General features: G+C 43.6%; 1 non-coding gene across 1 annotated transcript; it reads right to left on the bottom strand.

Annotated features, from left to right (window-relative positions):
• Nucleotides 1–254: 254 nt before the first annotated feature.
• On the bottom strand, nt 255–337 carry trnal-uaa (transfer RNA leucine (anticodon UAA)). Its single transcript has one exon. It is a non-coding gene; the product is annotated as a tRNA-Leu (tRNA).
• Nucleotides 338–13,325: the final 12,988 nt, after the last annotated feature.

Below are 13,325 nucleotides of genomic sequence, written 5' to 3'. Positions count from 1 at the left end.
TCTTCAGTTTCAAGTTCATCACATGTTGTTAGTTTCTGTAAAACATCTTCATGTTTCTCAAAATGTCAAACTATTCACTTAAAACATACTTTTTACAGAGAAAATAGAGAAAGTCTTCTTTAAAACCTGGATACAAAAATTGATGCAAAGCTCCTCAACAAAGTAGAATCTCTAATAAGAGACACCTCTGATCAAGTTGACATTACTCCACTATATCTACATCTTGTTAATAACACTAGAGTATCTCTGTATTCTACCGGGAGTGGGGATCGAACCCACGAGGGCTCACGCCCATTGGGTCTTAAGCCCAACGCCTTAACCACTCGGCCATCCTGGTGGAAAGTGTGACATCATTATTGATTTTTAAAGAAACAATAACATGAAGACACAGAGAGAGCGTTGAGACAGAGTTGAAGACTTTCACTGTTTTTCTTAAATTTTTTGTTTTACATTTTTTCTTTTCTGTAAAACAACTTTGTTTTTCTCAAAATGTCAAACTATTCACTTCAAAACTGTTAAGAGGTTATTTTTAGAGAAAGTTTCCTAAAATGTCAAAAGACAAATTGCTGCACATCTTCTCAACAAAGTAGAATCTCCTATAAGAGACAAGTCTGATCAGGTTGACCTTACTCCACTATATCTACATCTGCTTTATAACACTAAAGTAACTCTGTATCTACCAGGAGTGGGGATCGAACCCACGAGGGCTCACGCCCATTGGGTCTTAAGCCCAACGCCTTAACCTCTCGGCCATCCTGGTGAGAAAAATCTTATCATGATTGATTTTTAAAGAAACAACAACATGAAGACACAACACTGAGAGAGAATTGAAACATAATTGTTGCAAGACAAAGCATGTTTGTTAAATTGAACAAAAAACAATTACAAGTCAACATTTTTATATATGAAGTGCAACTGAAGAGTGATTCATCTGTAAGAACTCCAACGTCACAAGCAGGATAGTTGCTCTGATTCTTTAGTCAGAGATTGTTTGTATTGTTTCCGTTTGATGACACTCTGGTCTGCAGACAGTTTACTGTGAAGCTGCTGCTGGTTTCACACTAAAGCTAGGGATGGTAATTCTAGATTTTTAGATATAATTCAACCAAAAAGTCGACACAACTTGTCGGCCCGTCCCTTAACTCCAAAACCCTTGGTTTCATCCATAATTATCATTATTATACCATATGGACACGAAAGAAAACGACAACGAATATATCAAAATGACCTTGAAGGCGATGACCTCCCACTTTTAAATGTGTAGGATATATCGCCACGTATGGAGGACTTAAAATGTCTTAAGTATAAATAAATGCATTTATTTATTTTTGTATTTACTTATTTATAAATGTATTTAAGTATTTATTTAAGCATTTATTTATTTATAAATGTATTTAAGCATTTATTTATAAATGTATTTAAGCATTTATTTATTTATTCCTGTATTTATTTATTCATTTAAAAATGTATTCAAGCATTTTCTTAAATTTATTCCTGTATTTATTTATTCATAAAAATTTTAAGCATTTATTTATTTATTCCTATATTTATTCATGCATTTATTTATTTATTTATACTTAAGACATTTTAAGTCCTCCATAGCCACGCCCAGTACGTCAGTTATAAAAATACATTAAAGATAATCGAACAGACTCAGTTGGAACCGTCACGTGAAAAGTCTGACCATTTTCTTCGTAATAAAAATGCCTAAAGCACCATGTTTTCCGCTTCGTCAGCAAATAAAAAAAATGTCTCGACGAACAACTTCCCAGCGGCGATAATGTTCGTGCGCATTCCTAATCGTACGGATTCACACGTCGGAGGCAGATAAGGAAAAAGCCGCGTGCTCGCCGAGCAAATCGATGGACGAGTTAAAAGACGTCTCCTGCCGAGTCGCCCTCTCGAGGAGCGGCTCGAGTCCATTTACTGAACGGATGTCAGATTGTTTGTGAAGATTACCCACGCAGGCGTCTCCGCACGCGTCCAGGTAACGCACGTTTAGGACGATCAGTCCACCTGCAGCTGGAATGTTCCGTAACACGAATTTCATTTTTCCTTATTTCTTTCTTTCGCGTTGTTGCTCTGCCAGAGGGAAACAACAACGACCTCGTGTAAACTCTATTTTTACTCTATTTTTACTCCAGGCGCTTGATAAAAGCCGGCAGCAGTTGGTCTGCAGGGAGGCCGGGGGACTCTGAGGGAGCCGGTCCCTCGGAGTCTGACACCAGGAGGGGATAAAAAGCCCCGATAGTCTATTGATTGGAGATTAATGGCCTCTAGGAATGCACTATAACCCCCCCCCCCCCACCACCTCCCCTGTCACTTTCTCCACCTCCACCTCCTCTCCATCTGTTCTTCTTCCACCCAGTACAGTCTGTGTTCCTACTGTAATCATTAGTTTTTACTCCGTCATTCGAAGAGTGAGGTGTAATTAAACTTTAATTGGAAACCTCTAAAATGTGACAAAGAGCGCTGTGTGTTCAGGCGTCTGGAAGGTTGAAACAATGAGAACGCTTAATTACCCACGGGCTGTTTCCGTGACAGCGTTTCTTCCTCAGTTTTTCTCTCCCGGTAGCAAAATAAACACAATGAATCACCGGAATTCACTCGCATGAACGCTGACAGCAAATCTACCTTTTGTTTTATGATCAAAGCACGAAACAATATCACCTCAGAGGCCCTTTCAGTCCATGTGTTGGGCTTTCTGCCCTTTTACTTATTACATATCGTATTACTTATCGTATCACTTATTGTATTATTTATCGTATTTATTTATCTAATATTTATCCCATCACTTATCGTATCACTTATCGTATTACTTATCGTATTACTTATCGTATTGTTTATCGTATTATTTATCGTATCACTTATGGTATCAATTATCGTATTACTTATCGTATCACTTATCGTATTATTTATGATATTACTTATCGTATTACTTATCGTATCACGTATCGTATTACTTATCGTATTACTTATCGTATCACTTATCGTATCACTTATGGTATTACTTATCGTATCACGTATCGTATTACTTATCGTATTTCTTATCGTATCACTTATCGTATTACTTATGGTTATACTTATCGTATCACGTATCGTATTACTTATCGTATTACTTATCGTATTTCTGATCGTATCACGTATCGTATTACTTATCGTATCACTTATCGTATTACTTATGGTTATACTTATCGTATCACGTATCGTATTACTTATCGTATTACTTTTCGTATTTCTTATCGTACCACGTATCGTAACACTTATCGTCTTTCTTATCGTATCATGTATCCTACCACGTAATATATCAAGTGTCGTATAACTTAAGAAAAACAATAAAAACACCATTATAATAATGATTCAAAGACACCCACAAAAACAAGTTTATAAATAATAATACAAAAAGGCACTTTAAAAAACAAACAAATAGGATTTAATGATCTTAAAACGTGACGTTTTATTCTCTCAAAAGTGCTTTTTTTTGGCGTGTGGCAATTAAAACATAAATCTGTGCTGCTGCCGGCAGGTCGGTGTTCTCCATCACACCGACACGTCATCAGGCTGCAGGGAGACGCCCAGCGCTCATTACAGGGCACTGCTCACCTGTCTGTCTCTCTGGATCTGTCCATCCACCTGTCTGTCTCTCTGGAGCTGTCCATCTACCTGTCTGTCTCTCTGGATCTGTCCATCTACCTGTCTGTCTCTCTGGATCTGTCCATCTACCTGTCTGTCTCTCTGGATCTGTCCATCAGCTCCATGACCAAACAGGCCAGTCTAGTGTAAATGAACTCGTATTCGGCTGATTCTGAAAGCGTGTTTTCCTCGTTGTGTTGTCGCCTGATTGCTCACAATGAGACCACTCACCACGTGTTCTCATTAGTGCCTCCAGTCTATTATGTAAGGCGGCTTCTTCTCCTCCACACGCCCCCAGCAGTATAACGACTTTAAGATGTATTGCTTCTGGTGTCGACACATATATATCGTCTCATATTTCTTTCTCTGGCGTCATTTTTTCTGTCCCGGCTGTCACAGATTATTAATGAGCCGTGTCAGAAGGACGTCTTTTGAAGTGTTTTTATTTGTTCTGCGATGTACGATTTGAAGCCTCCGATGTTGCGTAGGAATGCAAAAAAATAATAATGCTAAAGCTCATTTGGTGGCCAGTGAGCTTCTTTATTTCTTCTCATTTCTCGAGTTAAGTTTGCATTCTTTTTAGCTTTTGATGCTAAACTTTCTATTGATTTAAGTTTTAGCTTCGTGTTCAGCTGACGAGTTGGATGATTTGTTTGATGTTTTGTTTGATGATTTTTCGGATGTTGTGTTTGATGTTTTGTTTGATGATTTGTTTGATGATTTGTTTGATGTTTTGTTTGATGTTTTTCAATGTTTTTTTATCATTTGTCTAATGATTTATTTGATGATTTGTTTGATAATTTGTCTGATATTTTGTTTGAAGTTTTTGATATTTTTTTATTAAAAAAAATCTTTTGTGTGATTATTTTTTATGATTTGTCTGATGACTTATTTTATGATTTATTTCCCCATTTTTACTTTTGTAGTTGTGAAACACATGCTGGTATACATCGTGTTTACACCCCAGTGGAAACAAAGCGTATTACACTAACTCCAAGACATAGTCGGTGCAGCAAATTAAGAGTCACTGAATTCAACTTAACCGGCGCTGGCCGGTTGTATGCGGCGCCTCTGACAGACAGCCGGGAGCCAGAAACCCGCGGCGACCTCTAGGATTTAAAGCGACAGGAAGTGTGCAGGCAATCAGCCGTCAGTTCACCGTTTGATTTCATTGGCTTCAGCTCGACCGTCGTGGCGCCACGGTGAATCGGTGTAACGCCGCTCTGCCTCTGATCCTCTCTTTTTTTCCTCCCCCCCGTCTGACCTTCACGAGTAAAGGTCCGACTGTCTTCTCTTGCCTGTGCTCCTGTCACCGGACACGCCTGTAAGTCATCCGCTTCATTATCTCGCGGCCTTTAAAGATCAGGCTCCGCCGCTCCGGCACCGCCGACCAGCAGAGCGTCCAAACTGTTGACCTCTTGAGCCTGCGTGGCGCTCAGCGTGAGAACGCACGCTGTGATGTAACCGTGAACAACCTTCCATTGTGCGTCATCACAAAGAGACCATTTCAAGGAGAGCTGTGCGTCCCTCGGTGTGAAAACGTGAAGCTTGAAGGCGACGCTATGAAGACGATCAAAGACACGGGGGCTCCTCTTCTGAAAGGTCGAGGGTCAAAGTCCTTTTAAATGGTCCTCAAGGGATCATGAACACAACAGATGTTTTTTGACCACGATGCTCTGAAGACGACGTTCGGATGGACCGGCGTGTTCCGGCAGAGAGGTTGGGGTTAAACTGGAGTTGTCTTTAGCGTATTCTTGTAATATGTAGATATCGATTTGCCTTTACTTGTGAATGGTTGTATTTAATATTTACCACAGTTGACTGACGGTAAGTCCCATTAAGCTACCGTGGAAACGAGCCGACGAGGAGATGGAATCGACTAAATCAGCATTTCTGTTGGCGAATAACTTGAGAAATAAATATATATAAATACTCAATTGAAACCTTATAAATCGGGTCATTTAAGCAGCTTTCAGTGCGCTCACCCTGGCTTTGTTAGGCTTTCAGTTGTGTGTGTGTGTGTGTGTGGGGGAAGCTGGTCAGCTTCCTTCAGATTCTGCCCATATGGTGTTTAATTAGACTCAGCATTGTCATTTTTTCCCGGCAAATAATGTTCCTAAGCACAGAAACACACGCATAAACACACACCTACACACACACACACACACACACACACACACACACACACACACACACACACACACACACACACACACACACACACACACACACACACACACACACACACACACACACACACATACATACACACATAGGCTTCTGCAATTATTGCAAGTGTCTTCATTGGGCAGCAGCCCATTCAATCAAACCACAGTTTATCTGTCCAAGCAGACTTCTGTCAACAAACCCCCCGAACACACACACACACACACACACACACGTACACACACACACACATGCACACACACACACACACATACACACACGTACACACACACACACACACACACACACACACACACATACACACATACATACACACACACACACATATACATACACACACACACATATACATACACACACACACACACACACACACACACACACACACATACACATATACACACACACATACACACACACACTCACACATGCACATACACACACACACACACTCACACGTACACACACACATACACACACATACACACACACACATACACACACACACGTACACACACACACACACACTCACACTCACACACGCACACGTGCACATCCTCCTGCCAGCATCTAGCTCTCGTCCAGTTCTCATGATGCATCAGTGGGTGGCCTGATGAGTTGGAGCTCGACCAATCACAGCACAGCGCCTGTATTGATGGCTGGTGATATGAATACGTCGCTGTTTATGGGAAATATTATTATAATAAATATCATTTTCATACTCCTCAAATATTCAGCAATATTTCTTAACCCCGGTTTCGAGACGACCTTTTTATACGAATCCGTCGTTTTGATTGTTGTCGTTTCATCTCTCAGATCTCTGGCCACAGATGATCCATCGAATATGAACCCTGTGGTTTGTTTACGCATGTTTCTGTTTCACGGCCGAAGAATGGACGACACGTGAATCCTCCATGCTGCCGAGAGACCCAGAGCGAACACGAGTGATTCTAATTCATCTGGAAAGTCTCTCGAGATCAATTCATGTCCCATTTCATAGCTTCAGGATATTCCTTTCAGGTGTTCGACACGGCTCAATAATCAATTATCTTCATTCGGAAAGGCCAAGCGATGCGATTCGGCGACTCCTCTGGTTGTATAGAAGTCTATGCTCCATGTGTTAAAGCTGCATTCTCTCTCCTGACCACCAGGGGGCGACTCCTCTGGTTGTATAGAAGTCTATGCTCCATGTGTTAAAGCTGCATTCTCTCTACTGACCACCAGGGGGCGACTCCTCTGGTTGTATAGAAGTCTAGAAATAAGAATTTTTTACAGTGTATTGTTTCAGTATATTTAAGTTAATTGCATTAATTGCAATCAAAGCCTTTGTTTGTGTTTTTAAGTTCATAATCTTATATTCAATAAAGTACAGTTCTATTTAAATGCAGTTATTTTGAGATGTACAGCACATGCTTGTATTTATTTTAAAACACAATGTTTTCCACGTGAGCGATACTCATAGAACACGTATTGATCGTGTGTTCCAGTCTCTACCCGGCGACAGCAACGCAGACGGCGTGGTCCAGTACCAGCTGCAGCAGCCGCCTCGGCCCTCTGGACCGGAGCCCAGCGGGAGGACGGGCCCCCGGCGGGAGGACGGGCCCCCGGCGGGAGGCCTCCGGGGGTCCTTACGCTGAGTCCTCCTTCCTTCTTTCACTGGACCCACAGGACCGTCTTGAGATGCCTGCACAGCTAAACCACAACAACAACAACCACTCTGGACTCACTGGTTTCATTTTTAATTACCCGTTGAGTTTGTTTACTTTCCTCCGGAGGAATATCGTTTGCGTGGAGGATGTAGCCGCGGCCGAGCAATCAACTCATTAAATCTGAAACACGTCGCGCCGCTTAATGTTCTCGTCTTTACCCAAAGAACCACAAACGCTCCCTGGACGCCTTTTCTCGGAAGCGTTTCCCTTCCTCACAACTGTTCGCGCTCTCGTCTCTGGTTTTCACCGTGGAAACAACACAAAACGCAACGTACTCAAATATTAACGCATTTAAAAAAATTACCTAAACACATAATTTCTCCCATTCTGTGTTGAAATTACACCACAGTTCAATTTATCAGCGATTGCTCCATTTGGAAACGAGAAAAATAAAAGTGTTTTCGTATTTGAGTCAATAAACATAATTAATATTCGAATTGATTCATCTTTCAACAATAAATTGCAAATACAACAAATATGTCCTTTCAGATCTTCTGTGTTTGCACAAATGGAAGAAGTGACAACAAAGACAACTTTGACTTTGAAGCACGAGCATCACTCCACATGCATTGTATTTGCACTGCATGTGACTCATCCTCATCTTCCTCATCTTCCTCATCCTCTTCACGGCCCGCTTGAGGAACCAGGTCTCTGTGGTCCTCTCGGCGCCCCGCTGGGTCTCTGGCCTCATGTCGCTGCACACAGCCGGTTCTTCACTGTCTCGTCCCGGATAAGAAACACAACTCCACATGCTCAAATACATTCATCACAGGGAATATTTATACCGCACATGAGCTGCGTCTCGTATTTATTACAAATAAACAGGTTTCATGAGGTTTGAGGACTTAATTAATCTTTTGTTTTTCAGTAGTAAGTGTGTTTTTATAAATTGTCTCCAGTGCTTCCAGCAGAATTATAAGTTGGAGGTGGTGTTGTGTGTCTGTGTGCGTGTGCGGAACAAGGCGTTTCTCAATTAAGTTTTGGAAACACTGATATTGTAAGTGAATTATCTCTCGATAAGACTTATTTATCTTCTCGCAATAATGAGATTCTAAATGCTAACGCCGGCATCATAACTAGTGGACAGCTGTTCGCTAGTTAGCCAGCTCGCTAACTAGCGGACAGCTGCCTAGTTAGCCGGCTCGCTAACTAGTAGACAGCTGCCTAGTTAGTGAGCTAACTAACTAGCGGACAGCTGCCTAGTTAGCCTGCTAGCTAACTAGCGGACCGCTGCCTAGTTACCCAGCTCGCTAACTAGCAGATAACTGCCTAGTTAGCCAGCTTGCTAACTCGCGGATAGCTGCCTAGTTAGCCGGCTCGCTAACTCGTAGACAGCTGCCTAGTTAGAGAGCTAACTAACTAGCGGACAGCTGCCTAGTTAGCCGGCTCGCTAACTAGCAGACAGCTGCCTAGTTAGCCTGCTAGCTAACTAGCGGACAGCTGCCTAGTTAGCCGGCTCGCTAACTAGCAGATAACTGCCTAGTTAGCCAGCTTGCTAACTATCGGATAGCTGCCTAGTTAGCTGGCTCACTAACTAGCAGACAGCTGCCTAGTTAGCCGGCTCGCTAACTAGTGGAAAGTTAAGGGGCATTTGTTTTGTAAGTATTTGGTCTTAAACCAAAGTATCGGATAAATTGAGACGCGATTCAAAAACCACGAACGTCAGCGTCACGGCGGCGCGAGACGGAGAGTCCATTGACTTCACCCTCTGGGGACCATGAATGTCTGGATATGTTCCTTTATATTGTAAAGCTAGAATTATTAGAGAGAGAGAAAAATAAGTCTTATCGAGAGAACTGTTTAACCGCAGTGTGACAAATGCATTGTGGGTATTATTGTTAATGAGGCCGCGCAACAAGACCTCTCACAACGTGTCTTGGCGGATCATCGCCGACAATCGTCCTCCGGGACGTGGAGGATACATGTTTTTTTTATTTTGTTGAAGTGTTCGTCAAGACATATTGTGTTTTCTGACAAGATAAGAGAGGACAAAGTAAAAAGGTCAGGGAGACGATTTAAATGCGCCCTATTATTATTTTTGAAACGTTCTAAACGTGTAAAGAGTTCTAAGCTTTTATTCTGAAGGATTGGGACCAGAAGTGTTATTGTTTTCAAGTAAAAATATTTCTCAGAACACAAAAGTAAGTCTATTTATTTCTTCTCCATTTTTTTTTTTTTACCGTTTGAACTACGACACACGTTCCTCCCGGGGGAAATTGAGGTCCGGTCACTTCTGGGGTTTGACAGGTGAAGAAGCGACAATCGATATTTCCGTATCGACTGACGTCGCCTCGTCCCGTCAGCTCATTGTCACACGACTCAGATTCACAGCTTCACCCCCCCTCCCCCACCCCCCCTACTTCCTGGACCCTTCTTCAAAATAGACTTGATCGCTCTCTTATTTCTCTGAATCTTAATTGGATCCGGCTGTCTGCAGGTGTGAAACACTTCCTCGCCGCCTGCTCTTCTGCCACCATAAACAACTCCCCGCGGCGGCGGCAGCGCCCCGGTGTTGTGTCTGCTCATCCACGCAATTTACACCCGAGAGGTTAATAGCTTGTCAGCTGCTGGACTGAAACGCAAAAGTAAAGACACACCTGATTAATGTTCTCGCCGCTCCACTTGTCAGCCTGAACATCGCGTAGGATGCAGAGGGGGCGTCGGCTACGAGTTACCGCCGGTCCATTCATCACGATCGCGTGCGCCGCGATCTCTCGGACCGGTCGGCCGGTGGTCGACGTGTCCGTGTGCGGCCGCCGCCGACGTTTATTGTTACGGCTGCAAAAAAGGAAGTTGATGCTGAGCAGTGTTGCCGGGGCTTTTACTGAAGCCCGTTACGTCCAGAACAAACAGCCGACAAGTGACACCGAGCAGGGAAATGCTCGTTAAAAATGAAATGAAAACACAGGCGGATGCCTGTTGACGGTGGTCTTTGTTTTTTGGGGTCTTCTTTGGTTTTATAAGAGGAACTGAAACTGGACACTTGGCAGATGATGGACATCAGGCTCCGGATGTACGTGAATGAAGTTTAACAATATTTAATGGCAAGAAGTGTAAACAAAGAATCGAGGCTCAGGATCGTGGGTTTCGTGGTGATCCGGGCTCAACAGGAAGCAGCTGGAAGCACCCGGGTCAAGACGAAAGAGAACGATGTTTCCCCAATCCAGAGTCAGTATCAGCCAATCAGCTCCTCTCAAAGGTAGTCCAGCCTCTAACACCTTCCTGTTAGATAAAAGTCCCGCTATCAAAATGGAGGGTCAAACGTCACGACCCCCGGGTCAAAACGTCACTTCCGGTCAAGTCGCTAGACAAGTATTTTCACAATAAAAGTCCCGTCTGTTATTGTCCGCATTAAAGTCACTTCACGGGCTTCAATTGGCTTAGACTATTCTGAAAAACTAAACATTCGCTCTCAGGGAGGAGTCGGCCTCAGCCTGGAGCTGGAGCGAGGGCAGCTGCTGCTGGTCAGACGAGGTACTGCACCCCACGTGATGAAGCGTCTCTAACTGGAGTGACGTTGTGCGTCTACTTTCAATTCTTTGAGCAGCGAAGAGACATTTTGTTCTTGCAGAAGGTCTGTGTGAGGTTGTAGACGATGTGACGCCCCCTGAGATAACTTTACATTGTCTCTGTGGTCGGGCGGGGATGGAAGACACACGCTGCCGCCCGATTGGTCTAAACCGTGGCCCCGCCCCCCGCCGCTGCATCTCCAGTCTGGTTGCGGGCGTGATGGATGGTTCCCGTCCCACTGCGGCACGTGTTGGGGCGGGACCCTGCCGGACGTGATGCATGGGTCTGTGCAGAGGGAGCTGTGTGTGTGTGTGTGTGTGTGTGTGAGTGTGTGTTTGTGTGTGTGTGTGTGTGTGTGTGTGTGTGTGTGTGTGAGTGTGTGTGTGTGTGTGTGTGTGTGTGAGTGTGTGTGAGTGAGTGTGTGTGTGTGTGTGTGTGTGTGTGAGTGTGTGTGTGTGTGTGTGTGTGTGTGTGTGTGTGTGTGTGTGTGTGTGTGAGTGTGTGAGTGTGTGTGAGTGAGTGTGTGTGTGTGTGTGTGTGTGTGTGTGTGTGTGTTACACCCAGAGGTTGCCATGCTGAATCATCACCATATGGCTCCCCTTATCTGGCTGCTGAAATCCATTCTTCATCCATCTCTCTGTCTCATTTTCACTTTCTGCATATCCTAACTTTCCATCTCTCCCAAAAGCCCCCCCCCCTCCCCCTCCCCTCTTCACTTCCTCCCTCTGTTCATCCTTATCTTCTATCTCTCGCATGGTTTTCACTGAGGGCTGTTCCCCTTCAAGATGAGTCCGTCTCATCTTTCAAATGTAGCCCAGAACGTCACTGAAAACAAACAGATTCACTTCTTCTTCTTCTTCTTCTTCTTCTTCTTCTTCTTCTTCTTCTTCTTCTTCTTCTTCTTCTTCTTCTTCTTCTTCTGTCTTTGTTCTTCATCTATATTCTATACCTCTGTTCCTTTCTCTTCCTCCTCTCGGTTCTCGTTGATGTTGTTCTCTCCATTGATCTCACTGCTGTATCATTTCTTCCACATCAGAAGACACCATTTCCCTCTTTCAGCTGCACCCTCTCTACTCTCTCTCTCTCCCTCTCTCTCTCTCACCCTTTGATATTCCCCCCATCAACCAATCTTGTTCCTTCATTGTTATGTGTCTCTTTGGTTCAAAACATATACAGCACCATTCGTGGCCAATTTCTTTGAGCCTTTCTCATTTCCACTTCATGTCTCTCCCTCTCTCTCTCTCTCTCCCCCCCTCTCTCTCTCTCTCTCTCTCCCTGAATGATGCTTCTCCGACTGAGGAATGGAAAGAAGCACTTTTTGTGATTGTCATAATGTGACAAAGACGGCGTGGTCGTGTTTCCGGAGAAACCTGCTGAAGCTCACGTGCACGCTCCCACGTGCACAACAGGTCGAGATCGTATGTTCCGGTCGCCTTATTAATTATCACAATAAATAAAAGTGCAGCAGGCGGACAGAAGAAGAGGAGGGTGCAGGACGAAGAGCGTGACGGAGGTAGAACGATATCAATGATTCATGATGGAGAGCAACAGCAGCCTGGAGGTGAGAGGGTAATAATGATTATAACATACGATCATAACATACGATCGTATGTTATGATAATAACATGATCATAACATGATCATAACATATGATAATGTGTTATGATCATAACATAGGATCATAACACATTATCATATATTATGATCATCAGACGTCCCCCCATGAGCCACGTTGACGGCTCGTTCGAGGTTCAGACGGTTTTATTTAATTATATGTCTCTCTACCTCTATGTCTCTTTGTCACTCTCTTTATCACCAGGTCTGCATCCTGACGTTCTCTCTCTCTCTCTCTCTTTCTCTCTCTCTAAAGTTGTTTTTTCTCATCCGAGCTGCACACCAATAATCCGTCTGCATGATCAGGAATACGAGCCGTCTCTGCTCCTCTCTTTGAAGTCGTCTCTCCCTCAAGAACATCAAATACATGATTAATATCTCTCTCTCTCTCAGCAAAATAAAAGAAAAGAAAGTTTCTCTGCCGGTGCTTTCTGGGGACAGATCTGCTGGTGTTGGACCCGCGTGGCGCTCATCAATCATTGATGGCGTCTCGCTGCGTTTCCTTTGTTCTTCTTCTTCTTCTTCTTCTTCTTCTTCTTCTTCTTCTTCTTCTTCTTCTTCTTCTTCTTCTCCTCCTCTTCCTCCTCCTCCTCTCGGGCGTTCTCTTGTATTTTGGTCGTCGTCCCTAAGGAGCCGAGAGGGGGCGACCTCGCCGTGATCCTCTCCGCGGGA

Source organism: Pseudoliparis swirei, chromosome 8 (genome assembly GCF_029220125.1).
Source record: "Pseudoliparis swirei isolate HS2019 ecotype Mariana Trench chromosome 8, NWPU_hadal_v1, whole genome shotgun sequence".
Classification (NCBI taxonomy): Eukaryota; Metazoa; Chordata; class Actinopteri; order Perciformes; family Liparidae; genus Pseudoliparis; species Pseudoliparis swirei.
Note: the sequence above shows the minus strand (reverse complement) of the source record. Positions and strands in the feature narration are given on the sequence as shown.